This window comes from Mus musculus, chromosome 13, assembly GCF_000001635.26.
Source record: "Mus musculus strain C57BL/6J chromosome 13, GRCm38.p6 C57BL/6J".
Classification (NCBI taxonomy): domain Eukaryota; kingdom Metazoa; phylum Chordata; class Mammalia; order Rodentia; family Muridae; genus Mus; species Mus musculus.
In genome coordinates this window covers 52,984,534-53,007,579 of record NC_000079.6, presented here as the reverse complement: position 1 = coordinate 53,007,579, position 23,046 = coordinate 52,984,534, and the positions used below count along the sequence as shown (strand labels likewise).

The 23,046-nt window shown below is 46.7% G+C and overlaps 1 long non-coding RNA gene across 2 annotated transcripts in view; it reads right to left on the bottom strand.

The window, feature by feature from the left end:
* The window catches only part of Gm33424, a 32,525-nt gene extending 10,910 nt beyond the window's left edge, over positions 1 to 21,615 (bottom strand). Inside the window, exon 1 of one of the 2 annotated variants that reach the window (XR_382381.4) lies at positions 21,374 to 21,615. This is a non-coding gene — a long non-coding RNA (predicted gene, 33424). Of the gene's footprint in view, positions 1 to 677; positions 698 to 21,373 lie in introns of those variants that run through there. The other variant, XR_382382.4, reaches the window with a different exon arrangement.
* Positions 21,616 to 23,046: the final 1,431 nt, after the last annotated feature.

Genomic DNA, 23,046 nt, shown 5'->3' with positions numbered 1-23,046 from the left:
CTGTCAGGGTTCTGGCTCTGATCCCAGCAACAAGAGAAATGTATGTTCTCTGCCCAGAAGAAACTGTAACACCTATTGACCCTCACAGTCCCTAGGTAGATCTTCCACAAGCTAAAGCTGACTGTGAGAGTTGTCAGGACCAAAATGGAGTCTCTTGTGTCAACCTACAGTCAAAATTCAGTTAATCAGTAAAAACAGGAAGTGGGGAAATAGGAAAGCTTTTGTATGCATGCCCCAGACTTTTAGAACCATGTCTCAGCAAGGGCCATTGACCCATATTTGGACAGCACATGTGCAAGAATGTCTATGCAGTTGTCTGTCTGATGGTCTAACTGCACTTGTTATTGTTCTGGGAGTTCTGATAGACTAGGATTAATATTTCAAAGTAAGTTACATAGTCTTTCTGTCTTTAATTCTTTTCACCTTACTTGAGCTGCAGCAATGGCTTAGTGGGTAAGAGCACTTGCTCTACAAACAGGAGGACCCAAGTTCAACCCCCACCCCAGCACTCATGTTTTAAAAAAATTGCCCCTGGTCCCACCAGCCTGGGGAAGCCAGAAGAAAGACACCTAAATTCCAGTGTGGGTGCCTGTCTTAGTTAGGGTTTTACTGCTGTGAACAGACACCATGACCAAGGCAACTCTTTCAAGGACAACATTTAATTGGGGCTGGCTTACAGGTTCAGAGGTTCAGTCCAGTATCATCAATGCAGGAACATGGCAGCATTCAGGCAGGCATGGTGCAGGAGGAGCTGAGAGTTCTACATCTTCATCTGAAGGCTGTTAGCAGAATATTGGCTTCCAGGCAGCTAGGATGAGGGTCTTAAAGCCCACATCCACAGTGACACACCTACTCCATCAAGGCCACACCTTCTAATAGTGACACTCCCTAGGCCAAGCATATATAAACCATCACAGTGCCACAACGATGGGCAAATGTGTTGTAGAGACATAGGAAAGAAGGGGGGTGGGGAGGCAAGAGCTTCACACGCTGTAAAGAAAGGTGGAGACTTGATGGCAGTGAGAAACAGGCAAATAAGGTGCAAGCACCTAAGGCCATGGTGAGATCTTGGCCCAAGATGCCTCCAGGCCCAGGTCTGGATCTGTGGTCCTGCTGCAGCTAGGATCTGTGTCAGTGTCTGTAGCCTGAGTTAGCACCAATGGCCACGCAATGTGCATGGTCTGGACTGCCACCAGAGAGAGACCATGTAGATACCTGCGGGCCATGCTACCACAAGGGGACATGCTGATCTGAGTGGTCTGTGCTGCCATCTGAGGCCATGGGAACACCTGGGCCCATATCTGCTACCCGGAGCCAGGTCTGGGTCACTGATCATATTGGGTCAGTGTTGATGTCCCAGGCCCTTTACCACCAAAGGGCCTGCAGATATCCTTGCTCTGAAATGCTGCCTGAGGCACTGCTGGGCTGATCTTGCTCCTTACCGGCCACCACACTCAAGAGAGCTGGTCCTGCCCCTTGTCGGTGGTGGGGTGGTATGATCAAGGGAGAAATGCCTTTTCCCCCCACTTAACCTTCACCACCTGTGGCAGGTAGGTGAGCCAGCCCCAAAGTCATGAGCACAGGAGAGCTGTCCCCGACTCTCGCCAGCTGTGGCACTTGAGAAAGCAGGCCCTGTACCTTGCCTGGGCAGCACAGTAAAGCTGCCCCTTGTGGTGTAAGGTTAGGTGAGCTAGCCTAGAAGGCCCAAGAGCAGGAGAGCTAGCCCTGCTCCTTGCTGACATCATGAATGGAGAGAGAGTCTACCCTTTACTTACTTACCTGCTGTTTAATCTTGGTAAGCGATACTGTTACCCGTACATAAAATGACCTTTTATGGCATCAGATGATAAGTGAATTCTTCAGGATTCATTTTAACATTTTAAAACTTCCTGGGCAAAATAAGAGACCAGGAAAATGTTTCTATTGTCATTGTGTATATGAAATGTTGTGTCTTGGGCTTTAAAATTCTATCCTCTGTTCTTTACAAAGTTGCCATTTGTTGGGCTGAGGGTATAGTTTGGCGACTGAGCCCTTGCCCAGATGTACACAAGTGCAAGACCTTGGTTTTTTCCCTTTCAGTGCAGAGTGTGGGGGCATTGGGAATGAGGGGGTGGTTGATAGGTGAACTGGGGAGAGAGGATGGGACAGGACACACACACTCCCCATGGAAAGTCCTGGCTGTCTTGGATATCGTTATGTTGACTAGGCTACTCTCATATTAAAACTGATGCCACGCGTGCGTCTAGAGATTAACACTGGGTATCTGCCTCAGTTGCTCTCTGCCTTGTCTTCTGAGAAAAGGTCTCTCCCTGAACGTGGAGTTCACCCATTCAGATGTTCTGTTTCTGCCCACTCGCTACCCCTGGGCTGCAGCTACAGGTGTGTGCCACCATGACTGCTTACATGAATGCAGGGTATTCATTCTTGTACTGTCACCTCCGCCTGGACCACCAGCCTGCCTAGTGTTGATTTTTAGGAGAAGAACTTCAGGATATGTGACACCATGGAAATTCCTGAGTGTCAGGATCCAAGGAAACCCCAATTCCCCCAACTTAAAAATGCAGCCCAAATATCCAGAAATGGGCCCAACCTGGCCTCTAGGAAGATTTCTGGAAGTTAGATAAAAACCAGCACTCTTAGGAACTTTGGGAACCCAGTTCCCCTCTACCAAAATGAGTCATTTACTTTAACTCTAGCAAAGGGACTATCACAACCTCTGGTGCCTATTAAAGTATCAATACTGATGGCCTCCAAGCTCCCTCAGTATCACAGCTACTCTGTTGCACAAAGTCTATGCTAGCATCCTAGTCCTTCCCAGCTCCCTTTCCTACCCTAGACTTCCCGCAGCTCACAGGCTACCCTCCCCTCAGCTACTCATTTTCCTCCTCTCTCACAAAGAGCCTTGGTCAGGTCCAGTCTGCTGGCCATGTTCAGTCTACTTCTTTCTCTTTCTGCTCTGGACTCTTCCAGATACCTCTAGAACAAAATGAAGGAGTGCAAAGGAAATAATTACATAAGGTTCTCTCTCTCTCTCTCTCACACACACACACACACACACACACACATACACACACATAGACTCACATACACTAATGAAATAACAAGAATAATACTTTTTAAAAGAATGGGTTTTTTGATCCAAGAATATGCTTCCTACAAGAAACTTATAGTAGATTCTTTTAAATGTGGTGTGTGTGTGTGTGTGTGTGTGTGTGTGTGTGTGTCCACCTGTGGAAGCCAGAGGTTGATATTGGGAACATCACTTTTCATTATGGCAGAGCTTCTTACTTGAGACCAGAGCTTGTCTATTTGGCAAGTCTAGTTTGCCAGCTTGCTGTAGGAACCTCACCTACTTCTTCCAAGCACGGGAATTACAGAGAGACTGCCACACCCACCCAGCCTTTATATGGGTACTAGAGATCCAAAGCGTGGTCTTCAATGCTGCCCAGTAAGCACACTAGCCACTGTGCCATCTCCCCAGCCCAGGAAACCTACATTAGCTTTGAGGAAGCAGCCTGGGGGTGGGGAGTCAAAGATAAAAGATTTTCCCCCATGCAAATGGTACCAAGGAAAGGTCAGAAACCTTCAAGTCAAAACTGTCAGAGACAAAAATGCCATTAGTTAATGATACACTCGTCAAGTCTTCAAGAGAATTATAAATACACACACACCCAGTATTGGAGGACGCAAATGCATAAGGCAAACAGTAACGAGTCTAAAGGAACATGGCCATGGGAAATAGGAGGCTTCTCAGGGGAGAGGTCATTTCGGCAGAAGATTAATAAGGAAATGTCTGCTTTTCTTATTTGAAATATCTGTTTTCTTTCTACTTATGCGCATGTGTAGTTCCCTGGAGCTGGGGTTTCAGGCTAGAATGTGAGTCCAGCCCTGTAGGGCAAACACTCTTAAACTCTAAGGCATCTCTGCAGCCCCCAAATCATTTATTACTTAAAAAAAAATGTGTATGTGTGCATGCATACACATGCTGTGGTTCGTGTGCAGGGAATGGAAGACAACTTGTAGGAGTCAGTTTCACATGGACCTCAAGGTCTGAACTGAAGCCATGAGCCTTGGCAACTAGTGCTTTCACCTTCTGAGTCACCTTGCAGGCCCTTTGAATTGCACTTTAAATCAAACGGCCCTAATTGACATGCTCAGAACACTCTGTGCAGTAGCAGCAGCAGCAGCAGTAGAGAACACACTCTTTCCAAACACACGGAATATTCTCCAATGTTTTAAAGGCACAAAACATGTTTTATTTAAACAAATCTTTTAGGGAGTGAAACACTCACATTCTGCTTTAGTTGTTCACTGCTGACATACCAGGCTAGCTGCTTGTGAGTGCCCAGTAGTTTAAGTAGCAAGAGAAAAGACTTCTTCATTGTATCAGTCATTTAGAGAGAGAGAGAGAGAGAGAGAGAGAGAGAGAGAGAGAGCTGGTATTAAAATCAGTGAGGAAAACCTAAAAGATTTTCCAGCAAGATCCAGTCCAAGATGAAGACAGGAAGTCCTAGATGGAGGAATCCACTCAACAAAATGGAAAAACCAGTAAAGAAACCAAGATTAAAGCATTTAAATCACAAAAGAAGAATTAAGAGCATCTCTACTTGCTTACGATATGGCCTTGTGTGTGGCCACTCCTCCAAAGAGTCCACCAGGGACAAGGCCCTCTTAACAACTAGGGGATGAATTCAAAACTAAGGGAACAAATCAACGCATGAAAGCCAGTGTCACTTTTTATAAACTGTGTGCAGCCTTTGTTTGTAATTTAGTGTGTGTGTGTGTGTGTGTGTGTGTGTGTGTGTGTGTGTGAGAGAGAGAGAGAGAGAGAGAGAGAGAGAGACTTAAATGCTTGTTTGCTTGTTTTCTGGTTTATGCTTTTTCTGTTGGATGATTGGTTATTAGAAAGTCCAAAGACATCCTTTTCTGAAACAGTGATCTATTGTCTTGTTATATTGCCCAGGCTAGCCTTAGGTTCCTGGGTTCAAGCAATGTTCCTGCTTCTGAGAGAGCTGAGGCCCCAGACATGTGCCACAATGCCTGAGTCCCAGTAACACTGTGAACAAAAATAGAACGAAACCAAGGAAATCCCTATGGTATCACAACAGACACAGACTGGCAAAGCAGTTCTGAGGAAGAGAAACTAGTGGGAAGAATCACCCTTTGTCGTAGTTAGGGTTTTACTGCTGTGAACAGACACCATGACCAAGGCAAGTCTTATAAAAACAACATTGAATTGGGGCTAGCTTACAGGTTCAGAGGTTCAGTCCATTGTCATCAAGGTGGGAGCATGGCAGCATCCAGGCTGTCATGGCGCAGGCAGAACTGAGAGTTCTACGTCTTCATCCAAAGGCTGCTAGTGGAAGACTGACTTCCAGGCAACTAGGGTGAGGATCTTAAGCCCACACCCACAGTGACACACCTACTCCAACCAGGCCACACCTATTCCAACCAGGTCACACCTCCAAATGGTGCCACTCCCTGGCCCAAGAATATACAAACCATCACACCCTTACTGATTTAGATTATATTAGGAGGCTAGAACGACCAAGGGGGTATGACCTTGACATAAGAACAGCACCCATACACAGGGTAGCTGGGTACAAATACACATGCCGAGATCGGAACACAGGCCAAACAGAAGTGGGCACAAAAGCCTATATACACAGACACACATGCCCACAGGTTGGTGAAGGCAGAGATTCTAACTAAGGCTCAGGCCTCTGACCTCAAAGCCATATTTATACATGACCCACACAAAAGTGGCACGCCTCCAAAACTGGTTATATAACAGATGACGTCACTGTTTACTTTCAGGTTTCCCAGACATCCAGTGTCAACCATTGGGTGCTGATTCATCCTCTCCCATCTATGTGTAACATTAGCCATCTTGCTGCCTGAGGGATATCCAAATCAACCCCACTGGTGGACAGAGGGGAGGGGCTGTGTTGGTAGTACTGAAGCTGGGAGGCCTTCTGCAGCCAGGAGTCCCTCCCTGTATGTGGGCATGAGCAGCAAAGGGAACTTCAGACTCTTGATGCTGCCCCACCACATAACCCAGCTTCCTGTTGTACTGAAGTCCCTAGGAAGTCACACACACACACACACACACACACACACACACACACACACACACACTATAAGCATCTGTTCCAAGAGAATGGGATGCACCTGAGAGAGATGACGCAGGGATGGGCAACCCTGAAGATCTTTCATTCAGATCCCAAGACCCAAGCAAAAAGCCAGGCACCATGGTACACACTGGAGGCAGAGTAAGGTGTGTGTCAGGTACTCACTGGCCAGCTGGTCTACCCAGTAGGTGGACTGCAAGATCTGTGAAAGACCCTGTCTCAGAAAAATAAAGTGAAGAGCAACTGAGGAGGGCACCCAGTGCTGGCCTCCATCCTCCGTGTGAACACTCATGGCTTCACACACAGGAGCACACACAGAGAAGCACTCAAGGGAAAGGAGAGAGGAGAGGAAGGACCACACGGTGTGGTGATTCAAAATAGAGACAGGGGCAGGGTGGCTAGTTCATCCTGTCTCAGTATTCAAAATTCCTGAAATCCCTGTCCAAATGGGATGTCGGTGACCCCATGTTCTGATGCTGATGACCTATTGATCAATAACAAACACTGGAGAGAGAAGTGCCCTGTCCAACAGGAGGCCACCCACCTTATCCAGACCCCAGGCTCAGACCCCAGGGCCCCTTTCTTCAAGGTGCCAGGCTCAGAAGTGGTTGAGTAGTTGGTTACAGCTGCTCTACTCACGGGGATACAGAGGGGATTTCAAGTCTCTTCTCTGTGACATCAGAGGACTGAGAAGTTCCCAACTCTGAGCAGACAGCAGGGAGGTAAGACCTAAGAAGAGAGTTGCAGGTAGACACCTCAGCTATCTCTAGGACCCCTGGGGCTGTACTTGGTGACAGAGGCAAGCATCCCTCAGTGCTTCTCCCCCTCAGGCCCAGGAAGTGGTAAAAGGGTGTGGTTAGTGTTGGCTGTCCACTTGGCAGAAGCTAAAATTATCAGGCACAAGGGCCTCTTAGTATGTCTGTGAGAGATTAGCTTGATTGTGTCTATGGAGGTAGGAAGACGCTCCCACTGTTGGTGGGTCTGAGTGGCCACGGGTTCCTGGGTTCCTGAAAGGAAAGCTGGGGATGGATGGGAAGGACAGTGAGAGAAATAACGAGCCAAGACAAAGTTCTCTGATGGAGGCTCAAATTTTAATGTACGGCACTGAATGTATATGGGAAAACCCAAGGACCCATCCCTTTGTTTCCACTGGGTTCTGTGGCTTGTTTCAGCTGGATTGAGTTGCAAAGTAGGCTCTTCAGCAGCTTAGCAGGGCCAGCAGTTCTTCGTTCTCTGGCAGGAAGATGTAATGTAGTTAGGCCAGATGCCTGGCTCCAGTGTCTGAGACTTGTTCAGCCAGCTCAAGGCTGGGGGGCTGGGGGGGCAGGGGGCACACTCAGTCACTGTTCTAATGCTGTGATGGAACACCATGACCAAGGCAACTTATGAAAGGAAGCCTTTAACTGGGGGCTTGCTGGCAATTTTAGATAATGAGTCCATGATGATTATAATGGTGGGGGAGTATGGCAAAGGACTCCTAGCACTGTACTCTGATCTCCAACGATTTTCAAAGGCATCTGACTCATGCCCTACTATGGTTTGGTCCCAGATACACGGATTTTTCTTTTCTTCTTTTTCTTTCTCACCCCAAGGCCTTCCCATGGCTGTTTCTTTTGTTTGAAACATTGTATCCAATGTCTGCTGCGACTTTCTCCTTTTCCCTGCAAGTCTCAAACCCCAGCCCCCCGTGACACACCTCTTCTGACAAGACCTCACTTCCTAATGTTCCCTGAGCAGCCCACCAACTGGGAAGTAGGCATTTACCCAAGTCCGTGTGGGAACCAGTCTCACTCAAACCACCATAGGGTAGTACCGTTGCTTGGCTGGGATCCTGGAGGAAGCAGGCAAGCCGAACAGAAACAAGTTCCTGGCTCTCTGCTTCCTGGTTGAGGATGCTCTGGGACCAGCTATGTGGAGCTCCTGCTGCCTTGACTCCCTGCGGTGCTTGAGGCGCTCTGACTGATGGTATTGGTTAAAGGTCAGGAACCAGCTTATCTTTACTCCTTGCTTCACATAGCCACCAGGCATTCAAACACCATCCACAGAATACCTGGCCGATTCTTGTCTACAGAGATTAGAAGAAAACATCCCACGGTACTGCATGGCCTCACCCCCTACAGGAGCTCCAGGGAGCACCTGGCACAACTTTTCCACACAGGAAACCCGGAGTCTCAGCATAGATAGATAGATAGATAGATAGATAGATAGATAGATAGATAGATGGAAATGGCGTCTCAGCATAGATAGATAGATAGATAGATAGATAGATAGATAGATAGATAGATAGAAAGAAATGGCGTCTGGGTAGACAAACACCAGTCTAGACCTGAAGATCAGGTGTGTTATAGCTAAATGCAGGGAAAAGGAGAAAGTCGCACCAGACATTGGATACAATGTTTCAAACAGAAGAAAGAGCCTCAGGGTGAGAAAGAAAAAGAAGAGGAAGAGAAAAATCAGTGTTTCTGGGACTAAACCATAGTAGGGCATGAGTCAGGTGCCTTTGAAAATTGCTGAGGCTCAGAGTACAGTGTTAGGTGTCCTTTACATAGACACCGTGGGAGCACCAGTCGCAGGGATGACTGGGACCCAGTTGATGTTACACTACACGGTGTCAGCGCCGAGAAAGGTTAAAGCAGCTCGGCCTGAGGTGGAAGGAAGTGGGCAGAGAGACATGCCCTCTTCATGTTCTGAAACCAGAGACCGCTTTCGTATTCACTGCTTAAATGAAGTGTGTAGTCAGTGACGTCACTGGTCACACAATCACATAAAAATCACAGACAAGACAACTGGGGCCCGGAGGAGTCAAGAAATTTTCTCAAAAATCACACAGCTTGTAAGCAGCATCAAAGCTCTAGGCCACACACTGTCCTTAGTCACACAGCACAATCTTTCTTGGTATCTCTGGTTCTAGATTAAAAAACAAAAAAACAAAACAAAACAACACCCCCCCCCACACACACACAAAGCAAACCCAGAAACTTCTTATGCATAAAAAAAAAATTCTTTTTAAACAAAGAACCAAATAGTAGATTTTCAGACTGGGTTGAGGTCCAAATTTTAGAGAATCTTATGCAATGTAACATCTATGATGTAATTCAAGAAATACAGCAGTAGACCAACTACCACTATAATAAGATGACTGCATATCAGCGAAACAAACAACCAAAGATGAGGTTAGAAGTTTGTAGGAGGATGCAGTGAGGGGTTCAGAAGGAATTGGGGTGTAGTGGGGAACAGGTATCATCAAAATACATTGTATACATGTGTGAAATTCTCAAAAAATAAATAAAATTTTTAAAAAAGCTTTGGGAGCTAGACAAATGGGTCAGCAATTAAGAACACTGGCTCCTCTTTCAGAAGATCCAAGATTTAGCTCCCAGTATCCACATGGTGGCTCACAGCCATCTGTCACTCTGGTTCCAGGGGATCTGACACCCTCTTCTGGCCTCCACAGGCACCAGGTATACACATAATGCGCATGCATCCATGCATGCAAAACACTTATACACATAAAATAAAAAATAAAACCGGGCATGGTGGTGCATGCTTTTAATCTTAGCACTCAGGGTTACTAGACAGGCAGATCTCTATGAATATCAGTTCAAGGCCAGCCTGGTCTACAAAGACAATTCAAACACAGCCAGGGCTATTACACAGAGGAACCCTGTCTCAGAAACCCAAAAATGAATGAATGAATGAATGAATGAATGAATACCTTTAATATAAGCTTTGTGTGGTATACATTTTGTTTCTCTGGGTGTGCATGTACATATGGTACTGGAGGTGAAACTCAGGTCTCTTGAATATTAGTAATTCTATATTCTATATTCAGTAGTAGCAAGTATTCCACTATTGAGCTTTGTCTCTGGGCCTTGTGTATGTGTGTGTGTTATTTAATTTGAGGAGATGTCTCACTATGTAGTTCTGATTGACCTTGAGTATATTATACAGACCAAACTGGCCTCAACTCAGCTGTCCACCTGCTGCTGCCTCCTACGTGCTAGGGTTAAAGGTGTGCACCAGCAAGCCCAGCACATGTGTGTAGTTTAACTTCTCAGAAAGTGTCTCCTGAAAGAGAAAGGCTTTGCTATGTAGATCAGGCTGGTTTGAACTAAATATTCTTCTGCCGCCACTTCTTGACCCCTGGGATTACAAGAGTGTACCATCGTGTCAGCTGTTGAACTATATAAACATTACAGAAAAATGTATAATAAATGACAGATGCTCCCTGCTTAGGACCCAGAAGGAGCCACCAAGAGCCACTGGAGATATATATACACACATATAAATAAATAAATAAATTAATAAATAAATATATATATGTATATGTATATGTATATATATTATCTGATTATAGATAGATAGATAGAGAGATACATACATACATACATACATACATACATACATACATAGATGTGGGGCAGTGAGCTGTGTACAGACAGCCTGGTCTTGGTCGAACACAGGTCTGGAACCCAGAGACCTGGTGGGCAGTGACTTCTGCCTTCATGGGATGGTAGGAGTCCGGCCACCCCTCCTGGGCCCCTGGCCCTTGTCGCAGCTACAGCCTCCCACAGCCCCCCTGTAGAGAAGTATGTGGGCCATCAGTCACATAGGCAATGCCCCAAGCTCCTGGTATCCTGTCCACTCCCACAGTTACTTGACAACAGCCAGGATAGCCCCAGCCCACTATAAAAGGAGCTGCTTGCCCCCTACTCTCTCTCTTGCCTCTCTTACCCTCTTGCACTTAGTCTTGCTCCCTTGCTCCCCTTCTCTCTGCCTTCCCTCCCCCACCCCTCCACGTGGCCATGGCCGGCCTCTGCTTCTCTACTCTCTCCCTCTCTCTGCCTTTCTACAATAAACACCTTAAAACCATGGACTGTCTCTTCTCATCAGGATCCGCTGTGCTGGAGCAATGGAACAGGTCTCCCTCTACAGAGCAGAGCATCTAACCTCCTGCGGGGAAGCCTCCCTGTGCTCCACTCCACAAGGCTGCCAGCCAAACCAAGCAGCCCACTGAGCTAGCTGTTTGAGCTAGCCAGACTCTCTCCTCCCCAAGGTAATCTGCCAGAGCTCTCCTCCTACGCTTTTCCCTTTGGCCCCGGGCCACAGTCCACCTGAGGGTCCCCACATGTTCTCAGCTCTTCTGCGACATACAGTGAAGTCTGGGATGTCCACGAGTGAGTGCCTGTAGTCCCTGGCCTCCGTGCAACCCAGGGACCCCAGAACCCGCTCTTCTGAGGTACCCAGTGGTGTATGTGGTGCCTGAGAATCTGAGCCCAACTCCGGCAGTTCCTCAGGGTCCCCAGACTCTACCTTCCTCACCCCCAGAGTGAGATCCCTGGGCTTCTCACAGTCCAATGCCTGCCCGGCAGTGGCCATCTCACCCAGGGGCCCTAGCCTCCAGCAGACCTGGGACCCTATTTTTACCCCATACAAAGATACATGGATACATACATAGATACATAGATACATACATAGATACATACAGGGATACATACATAGATACATAGATAGATATGTAAATACATAGATACATACAGGGATACATACATAGATACATACATAGTTTTGTATAGTTCTTATTGTATGTATGTATGTATGTATGTATAGATAATTCTCTTTTGCCTTTACAAATAGCCACACAGCTTTAGTGCCTGTTTACACTATACATTTCTCTTCAGCACCATTCAGATCTACTGATAATCCTTTAAGTGGAGCCAGCATCTATCTAGCTAAGAGACCACTGGTGGCAAAGGGGTGGCTTTCCATCTCTCCTCTCACAGATAACACTGCAGAAGCAGCCTTGTGTGCGTTTTTGCTCACTCGGATGATTATTTTCCGAGGCAGATTCCGAGCCACAGTTGCTAGCTCTGCCAATGTGTTCTCAGAAGTTAGTTAAGGGGTAGACTCAGTTTCACACCTGATGCTACTGCCCCAGTCACCAGAAGAATATCTATTCATTCCCCAGCATACTGCCTTGCTTGTTTACATAAAAACCACCTCAGAGCAGGAGACAGGGCTCAGTGGCTAGGAGGGCTGAGTTCAGTTCTAAGCATGCATATCAAGTAGCTCACAACTGCCTGTAACTCCAGCTCCAGGGGATCCAGCTCCCTCTTCTGGCATCTATGGGCATGCACACATATGTGGCAGGAACACACACACATAAATACATACATACATACATATGTAAATATTAAAAATAAAATTATTTTTCAAACACCTTGTTTTACTTCCATGTTTCCATTATTAATGAAGTTGCTCTGTTTCCATATATCCTTCAAAGTTCTTTGAACTTGACCTTTTCCAAACTTAATTAATTTGTATCATTTACTGAATTTGATGCCGGATACCTTCTTACTCTTGTGGGTCTACCAATATATTGCACTTAACAAATATGTTAACATATTTTCCACCATGAGAATGTTAACCTTTTGTCTAGAAGTAAAGTTGTAATCTCCCTCAAGTGTTCATTTTAACAATTAAGAATTATGGTAATTTTTATTTGTGTGTGTGTGTGTGTGTGTGTACCTGTGAAGGCCAGAAGAGGGTGTCAGATGCCCAGACTGAAGTTACAGACAATTGTGAGTGGTTCAATTGAAACTAGGTCCTGCACAAGAGCAGCAAGCTTTCTTAACTGCTGAGCCATCCCTCCTGCTGCAGCTTTTAACAACTCAATCGGACAAAAGCCAGTTGACTTTACTTGCTCAAGTTTGTTTATCTTTCTCGTAGAGCTCCAGTTTCACTATCACACCCTGGCCTAGAGTTCACATCTGGCTTCCCTTGGTTTGGTTTAGAAACTTCATGTGTAATTTGGTCTCTTCAATCTTTAACTTGTGGGAGTATTTTTCTGTTTGGAATGAGGTAAGAGTCTAGCCAATGGTCCAGACAGGATGAGTTTGTCTCTGTGTTGATAGATACCCTGCCGCAGATCTCTCAGTGATCTGAGAAAACTGACATGCTAAGGACTCTTCCAGGCTCTCCTGAGCCTGAGGCCCTGTGATCTGACAGCAGTCACAGCTAGGATGCATTTGTGAAAGGCTTAGGAGGCAGGAGTGAGTCATCTCCCTCTGCCCTGTGGCTCCTGCACAGTACGGCTTGTGAGGGAACTCAAAACACGTGGCTTGGGGGGTCCATAAGGAGCAGTGTGAGGGGCAACATTGTTGTGTGAGTCACAATCCCGGTGCCCAGCTCTGAGCTCCATGGTCCAGATTCCTGAACCAGCGAGTTTCTGACTACGCTTCCCGTTTACCGCAAACATTAGTGGCAACTGTGGAGCCATCAGAAGAGTGGCCAATGGTTGCCTAGCACAGTCACAGGTGTTCACAATGACCAAGCCCAACAAAGATCACCTTCAAACACGATGCCCACATTAACATCTGCTTCCCACATAAGGCCCCAGCTGATGTGCCCTTTGATTTTAATGATTATTTTTTAAATATTTCATTTTTAAAATGGATATGCATGTGTGTGTGTGTCCACATGTGTTTATGTGTGCCATGCACATGCAGTAGCCAGCAGAGACCAGAAGAGGGCATCAGATTGCCCAGAACTGGAGTTACAGGGTGTTGTGAGCTGCCTCACCGGTGCTGGCAACCAAACTCAGGTCCTTTTCAAGAGCAGTGAACTCTCCTAACCACTGGGCCATCCTTACAGCCCCTGATTTCAATAATGATATTTATTATCGTATATGTTATTTTATGCATTAACCTATTCAACCTATTTCTAGAATACCTATTCTGTTTTGTTAATCTTCACTTCCTTTCCAACTCCGTGTGTGTGTGTGTGTGTGTGTGTGTGTGTGTGTGTGTGTTTGTATTTTGAGGTCCTGAATTCCAGGACTCATGCTTAGAATATACCTGCCACTGAGCCTCACTGCCAGTTCCTTCTACAACATAGTGCTGTTTTAGTTAAATGTTTGTAAGCTGGTGGAAAGGCTCAGTGACACTTCAGTATAGTCGTTATCTCTAGAACAGTGGTCCTTTTTACCCACAATCTGCTCAATCTCTTCATTTATGATCCTATTTTCATGTCACTATTCAATGCTTAATCACTTCTTTAAAAAGTGTTATATTACTATTGTGTGTATGTGTGTGCATGACGTGGGTGCAGGCACATGTGCCACAACCCACGTGTGGAGGTCAGGGGGCAACTTTGTCCAGTTGGTTCTTCCATCTTTATGTGGGTTCCTGGGCTCAGACTCGTGTTTGAGCAAAATCAAGTGGCTTATGTCACTAGCACCATCCCCTGCGTCCCCATCTCTGTCCCTCCTTCCTTTGCATAAATTAGTTTGACTTTTCCATTTGATGTGGCACTCACCATAATAGTTTTCATCTTTACAAATAACATATCTCCCTGACTATATTTAAAACGTTCAAAGATATCTGAACCTATAATAAAAGCTACCATTCATTAAACACTGCTTGGGCATGGGTTGAGGTGGCAATGGCCCAAAGGTTAAAAATACTTGCTGCTCTTGTACAGGGTCTGTGTTCAGTTCCTGACATCCGTACCAGGTGGCTCCCAGACACCCATAACTCCAGGTCCAGCGGTGCAATGCCCCTGAAGGCATCAGAATACATGCTACGTGCTCTTAGATACAATGAGAATGCGTAAATAAAATTTAAAAATTAGAAACATTACCAAGGCAACAGATGCAGTATTTGTGTTACTTGACTTGTGTAAACACAGATAAAATTCTGAAGGTCACAAAACACCACTCTACCCGAGAAGCTGGTGGTTGTATGCACTGAGAGCATCCGCTGGTTCTGCCTGTCACAATGGATGCTGAGATCCCAGCCTCACACATGTTTTCAATACAGAAGGGAACACAGGCACCCCCTACAGCTTCTATGACATCTCTTTAGCCTGAGCCTGACCAGTAAGCACCTTGCCACTTTCCTCAGGACAAATCTGCAGAAATCTTCAAAGCCCAGGGTAGATACAGACTTATGAATGAACTTAGAGTTGGGTGTTGGACGAGTTGAACCGCCGTGACTTCCAGTCCTGACATCCTCACCAAAGTCTTCTAGGGGTGGGATGCCTGAGGTTCCAGATGTGTAGAAGAAACTGGATAGGCATACATATTTTTGCAACCTACTTTTAATAAATGTTGAGCCTCTCCTCTTGCCCACTACCCACCAGAGGTAGTGGAAGAGATAAGTTATTGGGATATAGGAGAAGTGGACCTGTTTAGCAATAGTTCTTTGGGGGGCGAGCTCAATCTTTGCCAATAGTTCAGTCCCATAGCAAACACCAAATACGACTCAGCAGCTGCACAGCAGTCCCCCTAGGCAGGCAGACACCACACAAGAACCAGCAGCTGCAGTCCAGTCCTCTCAGCAGATCAATGCCACATGTGAACTAGCAGTTGGGTTCAATCCTGAAGAAACCACAAGGCTTGCCAGACATTAACACATGTGGAGCTCAACAACACTATGTAAGGCGAACAGATACATGCGTGTTGTTATCAAAGAATAGTGAGGTGGAGCAGACCAAACCAGTGCTCAGTGCGCATCTCCCACTGTTTGTGGGCTCATAAAGCATCCTTTCACCCGTGTGCCCCAGAAAAACATCATTTGACATAACGGACTTTCCCAGCAAACCAGAAGCTCCCACTTCAGAGAAGGGTCCCAGCTGTTTGTTGTGGTCACATAACAGCAACCATGGGATGCATGCCTTAGCCATTCTCCAACAAACACCTTTCTGACATCAGAAAATTTCTGCATTCAACCTGGCATTCAGCTCCACACCTGAGCTCCCCCTGGGTACATTTCAATATCCTGCGTGCATGAAGAGACACCATCATAGGAGTCCTGTCGTTCCTTTCTTCCTTTCTCATCGCACTGGTTGCTGTCTGTCTTCAAAGGGCTATCAGGCGATTGCTGATTTCATGTTTGTTTTCCCAAAAATATGGAGGTCTTTACTATTTCCTTGTTACACTTGTACAGAGAGAGGGAGGGGGGACTATATTGAGGCTCCAGGCTGAGGAAATGACTCAAGTGCTTAAGAGAGCTTACTGCTCCTACAAAAGACTTAGGTTTGATTGGTTCGAAGCCCACAGACAGCTCGTAGCAGCTTGTAACTCCAGCCCCTAGGGCAGCTTCATGTCTTCTTCTGGCCTCTAAAGGCACCTGTATTTATAAGCACACACCCCTCACAAACACACACACACACACAACTTTAAAGTTAAAATAAATATTTAAAAAAAAGTCTATGAAAATAAATGCATGAGTCAGGATTCCCCTTTCCTGTTGGGATAAAACTATGCCCACGATCTGGAAACAATAAAATAACATTTTCCTTTTCCTTTTCCTTTTCTTTTTGTTTTTTCTCTTTTCTCTTTTCTCTTTTCTCTTCCTTCCTTCCTTTCTTTCTTTCTTTCTTTCTTTCTTTCTTTCTTTCTTTTTTTCTTTCTTTCTTTCTTTCAAGTGCCAGGCCATAGAACCAAATTCAGAACAAATTCAAATTTGTGAAAGTGTACACTCGAGCTCTTGGTCTGGACACTGTTAGCTAACATTCCTCCTGACACAGAACACTTTGAATAAGTCTTGAGACATCCCATCAATTAGATGCAATTAGATTAGCACGTTCCAATGTTGCTTCAGGTGAATACACACACACACACACACACACACACACACACACCACAAAAGGATCCAAAAGACATTTAAAAATTGTGCTTCAAATAGCCAATAGTAGGAATAGATGATTTTTACTAACAAGAAAGTTTCTCTGGTCTGGTCTGCACTGTACAGACCTTCCTGTTTCACATTAAAATATGTACACAATCTCATTTTACTACTGCCCTGCCCCGTCAAATTACCACAACCAAAAACAAAAGCCCCTCTCCAGCGTCTTGTCATTTGTGCTTTATGAAACACGTCTTTTCAGCTCCACCTCTTTTTCTTTAATGTGTGTGGGGGCTGGGGGTACACGTATGTGCACATGAGTATGCAGGTACAAGTAAGTGTGGGTGCAGACACCTGGGCGTGCTCATGCGGAGGCCGGAAGTCACCACAGGTGTCTTCTTCAATTGTTCTTGGCCCTATATTTTGAGACAATCTATCATCCAACGTGAAGCTTGCTGGCTAGACTGGCTGGCTGGTGAATCTCAGGTTTCTTCTTGTGCCTGCCCCACCCCCATTCCTGAGCTGGGCCCACAGCACTCTCAGCCTTGCCTCTGAACAGCAGAGTTCAGAGCTGAAAGAAAGTAAGTAAAGTTCTTGTAATGTGTCGGTTTTCCCACGTCAGGAAGGAGTTCCCTAGCACTGACAGCGATTCCCTGCAAGAATGAATGACCTCGTGCTGTTTGCTGCTTGCGGTGAAGGATTTCTTATCAGGAAATTTATTTTCCAGAATAGAGCTGAGTTTGACATCTGTGTTTTCAGAAAGAGTGGGAAAAAAAATTGGTTGGGCCTGGGTTTCCTAGAAATGGGAGCTCGAGTCAGAAGTCTGAAGAAGACTTCAGAAGGGAAGTCTGATTCTAGAGCTGCAAGGAGGACAGGATTTGGTACCTTGCTCACTACACCTTCCAAAGACACAGGGCCCGGTTTTCCACCCTGCCAGACCCTGTAAGGTGACACTTAACATGCTGGCTTCTGTCTCTCACTGCCTGGTGATGCTCTGTGGTCCCTGGGAACACCAGTTGCCCAGGAAGTGCCCTGTCTTCTACGGGACCTATAACATCCAGCTTGCTGTAGCAGGAAAGCCGGAGTGAGGCCAGCCAGAGTCAGCAGGGCGGGTAGTGATTCACGAGGTTAAGGTTCCAAGATGGCTGCCCTCAGAGGGCAGGTGTGAAGGCTCGGGATTGCTTGACCTAAGGGGTTCAGGGAGAGGCATGGAGGAACTTGACACAGCCCAAGTGTCCTGGCTAGTTTTTTGACAACTTGACACAAGCTGGAATCATCTGAAAGGAGGAAACCACAACTGGGAAAATTCCTCCAAAAGATCTGGGTGTTGGGCATTTTCGTATTTAGTGGTTGATGGGGGAGGTCCCTGTGGTCCCTGTGGTCTCAGCTTTGGCCAACTTACTTTAGTTACTTTTCTTGTTACCACGACAGAATGCCGGACAATACACAGTTTAAAGAAGCAAACATTCCTTTTGGGACTCGGTTTTAGAGAATACAGTCCACCGTGGCAGGAATGCATGGCGGGAATGCATGACGGACGGCAGGAGCCTGGGGGGCTGTGGTCATATCTGCTCTGTAGTCAGGAAGCAGAGAGAGTGAAACGGAAATGGACCTGCGCTAGTAAACCTCAAGGCCCACCCACGGCACCCCACTTCCTCCAGCAAGGCTCCCCTTCCTAAAGGTCCCACAACTTTCCGAAGCACGGCCACTAGCTGGAGATCGAGTGTGCAGAACCATGAGCCGACAGGACGATGCACATTGAGATGGCAGTACTACCTGGGCCACGACTCTGTCTCCAGTCAAGATGGCTTCCTACCAGAGCTTCTCCGCTCCAGCAATGCGCAACTCCAGAACTGAGCCTTCTTCCTCTGACACCCATCTACCTCTTTGTGGAGTGGCAAAGGACGGGAGTCCTCGTTATGTGGGATGCCCTGTTAGGGTGTAAGCATGTTATTGCTTCCTGGGCAGTTCCTTACCACAACCCCTGTGCAGATGAAACTGAAGCACAGGCACAGTGTGCAAGGCTCTACTGTACAGCTCCTCTGATGGGGAAATTGAGGCTTCAGGAGTCCCAGCTAAGTCCCTACAGTGTTTCTGTTATTTGTTCTCTGGTGTCAGCGGTGGAATCCAGGGCCCTCCCTGTACACGCTAGGCAAGCATTCTACCACAGAGCTCCAACCTCAGAGCCACTCCACGGGTTCTTACTGTGTAGTCAACATTCATCATTAAAATGCTCAGGTAGGGACCAGTGAGATGATGCAGTGGCTAAAGGTGCATCATCAACCCCGATGATCTAAGTTCAAGTCACAGCACCCAGACAGTAGAGAAAAAGAGTCAACTCCCACAAGCTCTCCTGGAACCTCTATGCCAATGTCATAGCACCTGATGGATGGGCGCACGAGCATGCACACACACACACACACACACACACACACACACACACACACACACACTTAATATTTTAAAATAAAATAAAGTCCAGATGCTAAAGGGCTTATCTGTCGTATATGAGGCCCTGGGTTTTCCTCAGCACTGCGTCAGCCAGGTGACATAGCTCACACCTGTAATCCCAGCATGTGGGCAGCAGGAGCAGTGGGGATCAAAAGTTCAAGGCCAGCAGACATCATGTTACATGAGACTCTGTCTCAGAACAACTAAACAAATCAGCAAATGTGCCTCACACAGCCCTGCTGTAAAATGTGCTCCCAAAGCCACTGGCTTTCCCATGTGACTTGCCCATTCAGACCTTGGACAAGGTCTAATACCTGCTGCAGACAATGACGTCATTCTCTCTTATATTTGCCATTTCATTTCATGTGTGCCTCTGTTCTCCAGGGACTGGATCAGCCCTGTCCACCCCTCCCATCACCCTCAGCATTCCCAACAAGTTCTCTGTGAGCCTCATAGCTCTCTCTTTCTCCCCAGTACTGGCCATGATATCTCAGCCACTTCCAAAACTTGAGACAAATCCCTCCCCTTCAAGAAGTGCGTCTGCTCACTGCCATGGAATGAAGGCTCTCTCCTCCGAGGATCTATCAGAACATAGACTGGGCTTTTAAGTGACTGTTATCACACTGTGAGAGCGATCTGGTTTGCTCTTAAGCCAGCATCCCCTGCATTCTCCCACTAGTCTCTATGGACCTGTCTTGGCCACATGAAACGAAGTGGCAAGAGAATGATGTCATTGTCTACAGCAGGTATTAGACCTTGTACAATGCCCAGGAATGCCCAAGACCTAACAGGAGCTCAATATGTGGAAGAATTAGTAACCTATTACCCCCCCATTTACCTCTAGGGTGAAAATTTCTTGTTATGAATGCTCACTGGTTCAGGGGAATTGAAGGGGACTGGCAGTAATAGAATTTACTGTTCATGTCTAGTCAGTCTGCTCTCTCTCTCTCTCTCTCTCTCTCTCACACACACACACACACACACACACCTGTAATTGTATGTGTACGCATGTCCTGGTTGAAGATACAGTTTCCTTGAGGAGACTGGATGCTATCTGTCTAAACAAGATCTCTCACCCAAGCTGACCTAGAACTCCCTCTCTAGCAAGGGTGACTTTGAATTCTAGCTCCTCCTGCCTCTACCTCCTGAGTGCTGGGATTTCAAGTGTGAACCATCGCAGGCAGCGGTTTGTTTCAGTGCCCGGGATCAAGCCAAGGCCTCAGGCGTTACAGACCAGCACTCTACCAAATAAGCGGCCCCTCCAACCCCACGCTGAGCTTTGAGGGAGCTGAGGGTGGGAACCTAACACATGCCAGTCTGTGCTGCAAGCCCCTTCCTAAGCAAGGGTAACATCAGCCACTGTATTCTCGAAAAACATCCTGCAATTGATATTATTATCATAAATGACTACCAAGAAGGGAAACTGAGGCAGAAAGCCATGGAGGAAAGCCTATCTCAGCAATAGTACTGTCAGTGGGGTCAGGGAGTTGAGCTGAAGACAGGGATTTCCATTTCTGTAGCCACCAGTGGGCCCTGTCGCAGCATCCTTTGGTGATAGCCAGAGCCTGATTTTTTCCATCACTCTGACAGTACACGGCCTGATAAGATGTCCCTAATTGTGTGCGTGACTGTAGCAGGTGTGACTGTCTGCAGCTGATGCCCCTGAGTGTATGTGTGTGTGTGTGTGTGTGTGTGTGTGTGAGAGAGAGAGAGAGAGAGAGAGAGAGAGAGACAGACAGACAGACAGAGAGAGACAGAGAGACAGACAGAGAGATCGACAGATTGTGGCAGGTGTGATTGTCTGCAGCTGATGCCCCTGAGTGTGTGTGTGTGTGCACGTGTGTGACTGTAGCATACGTGATTGTCTTCATGCAGCAACAGCTGAACCCTGAGCACTTCTGCAGAGTTGCTCAGAGCTGATGAAACTGGAAACTTCTCAGAAGACCAGAAGTGTGGTCAAGCACCCGGCTTCCTGGCTTCTAAGAGCCTTTGCCAGACAGAGTATTCGTCAGAACTCCCTGAAAACCAACTACAGAAGACAATTTCATCTGAGTCTGTCGTTGTGCAGTGTTAGACAGAGGCACCGTGAAGAGTTTGAAGGAGGAGGCTCCCCCTGGAGTAGCCTCTCTGCAAAGCCCACCTCTTCGATCTCCCTAACTATACCTTGGCAGGGACTGAAGCTCCAGGATCACTTCTGCCTACTTCTACTCCCTCTGGGCTGGAGGAGGGAGCAGGCCTTCAGAGACTTGAATGATCCCCTAGATGAGACTGGAGTACAGAATGTTCTAGAATCCAGGCTTCTGGTTGGCAGCCATATCTTCTTCCAGTAAAGCACTCTGGGCAGAGCGTTTAGATAAGCTTTGCACCTTCTTGGTCTGAGTTGTATGGCAGAGTGGATGTGTCATCTCTTGTTCTTAGTAAAATGGTTTTCGCTAGGACATGTTTCACAATTGTAGATTTCACATCTTTGAAAGCCAGCTAGCTCTGTTTTGGTTGTCAACGGCTGCCGCAAGGCTTGCTCCATCAACCATGTTTTGCAATGGATGCTATCAGCTGCTTCCAAAGTCCTGACCATATTTAATGGAGCCCCCCCCACCCCATCCTGACCGTTTTTAATGGAGCCCCCCCGACTCTTGCCACCTCGTGGCCTGTCTCCCTTCCTCCTACACCAACACCTACATCTCCTGTTGAATTTGAATGAGCAGAGGGACACTCAGTGCCTGACATGTACACCGTGTGCGGCTGAATTTGAAGACATGCTTCCGTTTTTTGCAATACTGTGCTTACAACACATCCCTGAGTCATTTGGAAAGCCTTTGAAATGCCTTCGAACCCTCAGCGGCTCTCCTCTGGGGCAAACCTGTGAGCAGTGTAGAGACTTTTCTTTCTTAGCTTGGGCAGAGCTATTTCAACTACCGGCTCCTGTGCATTAAAGCCATCCCTTCTCTGGGGAGCGGTATTTGACCCTCTTTTATTACTCAATTTCTTCCCCCAAAACAAAACTGCCAAATCAGTTTTTGGAGAATTAGGCCAAGAATATTTTTTTTTTTTTGTAAGTATGGATGAAGGAACTGCACAGCAAGAGCCTGGCAGGAGAGGAGGGGGTGGGGCTAGGGGACAGCAGCGATCTCTAAACTTCCTACTCCAGCTTGAAAGGAGCCAATGCCTGGTGGGATGAAGGAGTCCAAAAGTCAAAGCTGAAGTCCCATCCTAGACTGCCGGCCCCTACTGTGAAATCTAGGAGCTGTCTGCTCTTCTGCTCTGCAGATTGTAATTAAAAGATACAGGATGGAGCAGAGCAGTGGGAGCATCCGCCCACTTTTAAGCCCAGCGCTCAGGAGGCAGAGGCAGGCAGAGCTCTGTGAGTTCAAGGCCAGGCCAGTTTACAGAGCTAATGCCAGGACAGCCAAGACTACACAGAGAAACCCTGTCTTAAAAAAAAAAAAAAAAAAAAAGACATGAGATGGGGCTAAAGAAGTGGCTTACCAATTAAGGGTACTGACTGCTCTTCCAGGGGACCTGGGTTTTAATTATCAGACCCACATGGCAGCTCACAAGCAGCTGTAACTCCAGTCCCAGGGGATTGAATGTCCTCTTATGGCTTCTGTAGGCACCAGGCACACATGTGGTGCATGAACATACATGCAGACAATAATATGCACTCATGCATAAAATAAAAATAAATAAATCTTTTAAAAATTAAAGACAAATAAGAGGTACTAGATGGTCAATAAGCACAGTACAGTGGTAGGTAGTGAGTGCTCCCATTGGCCATGGCCACCAAATAAGGGGTGGGGTCATCAAAGGGTGCATAGCGAATGAAACATTTCCACAGA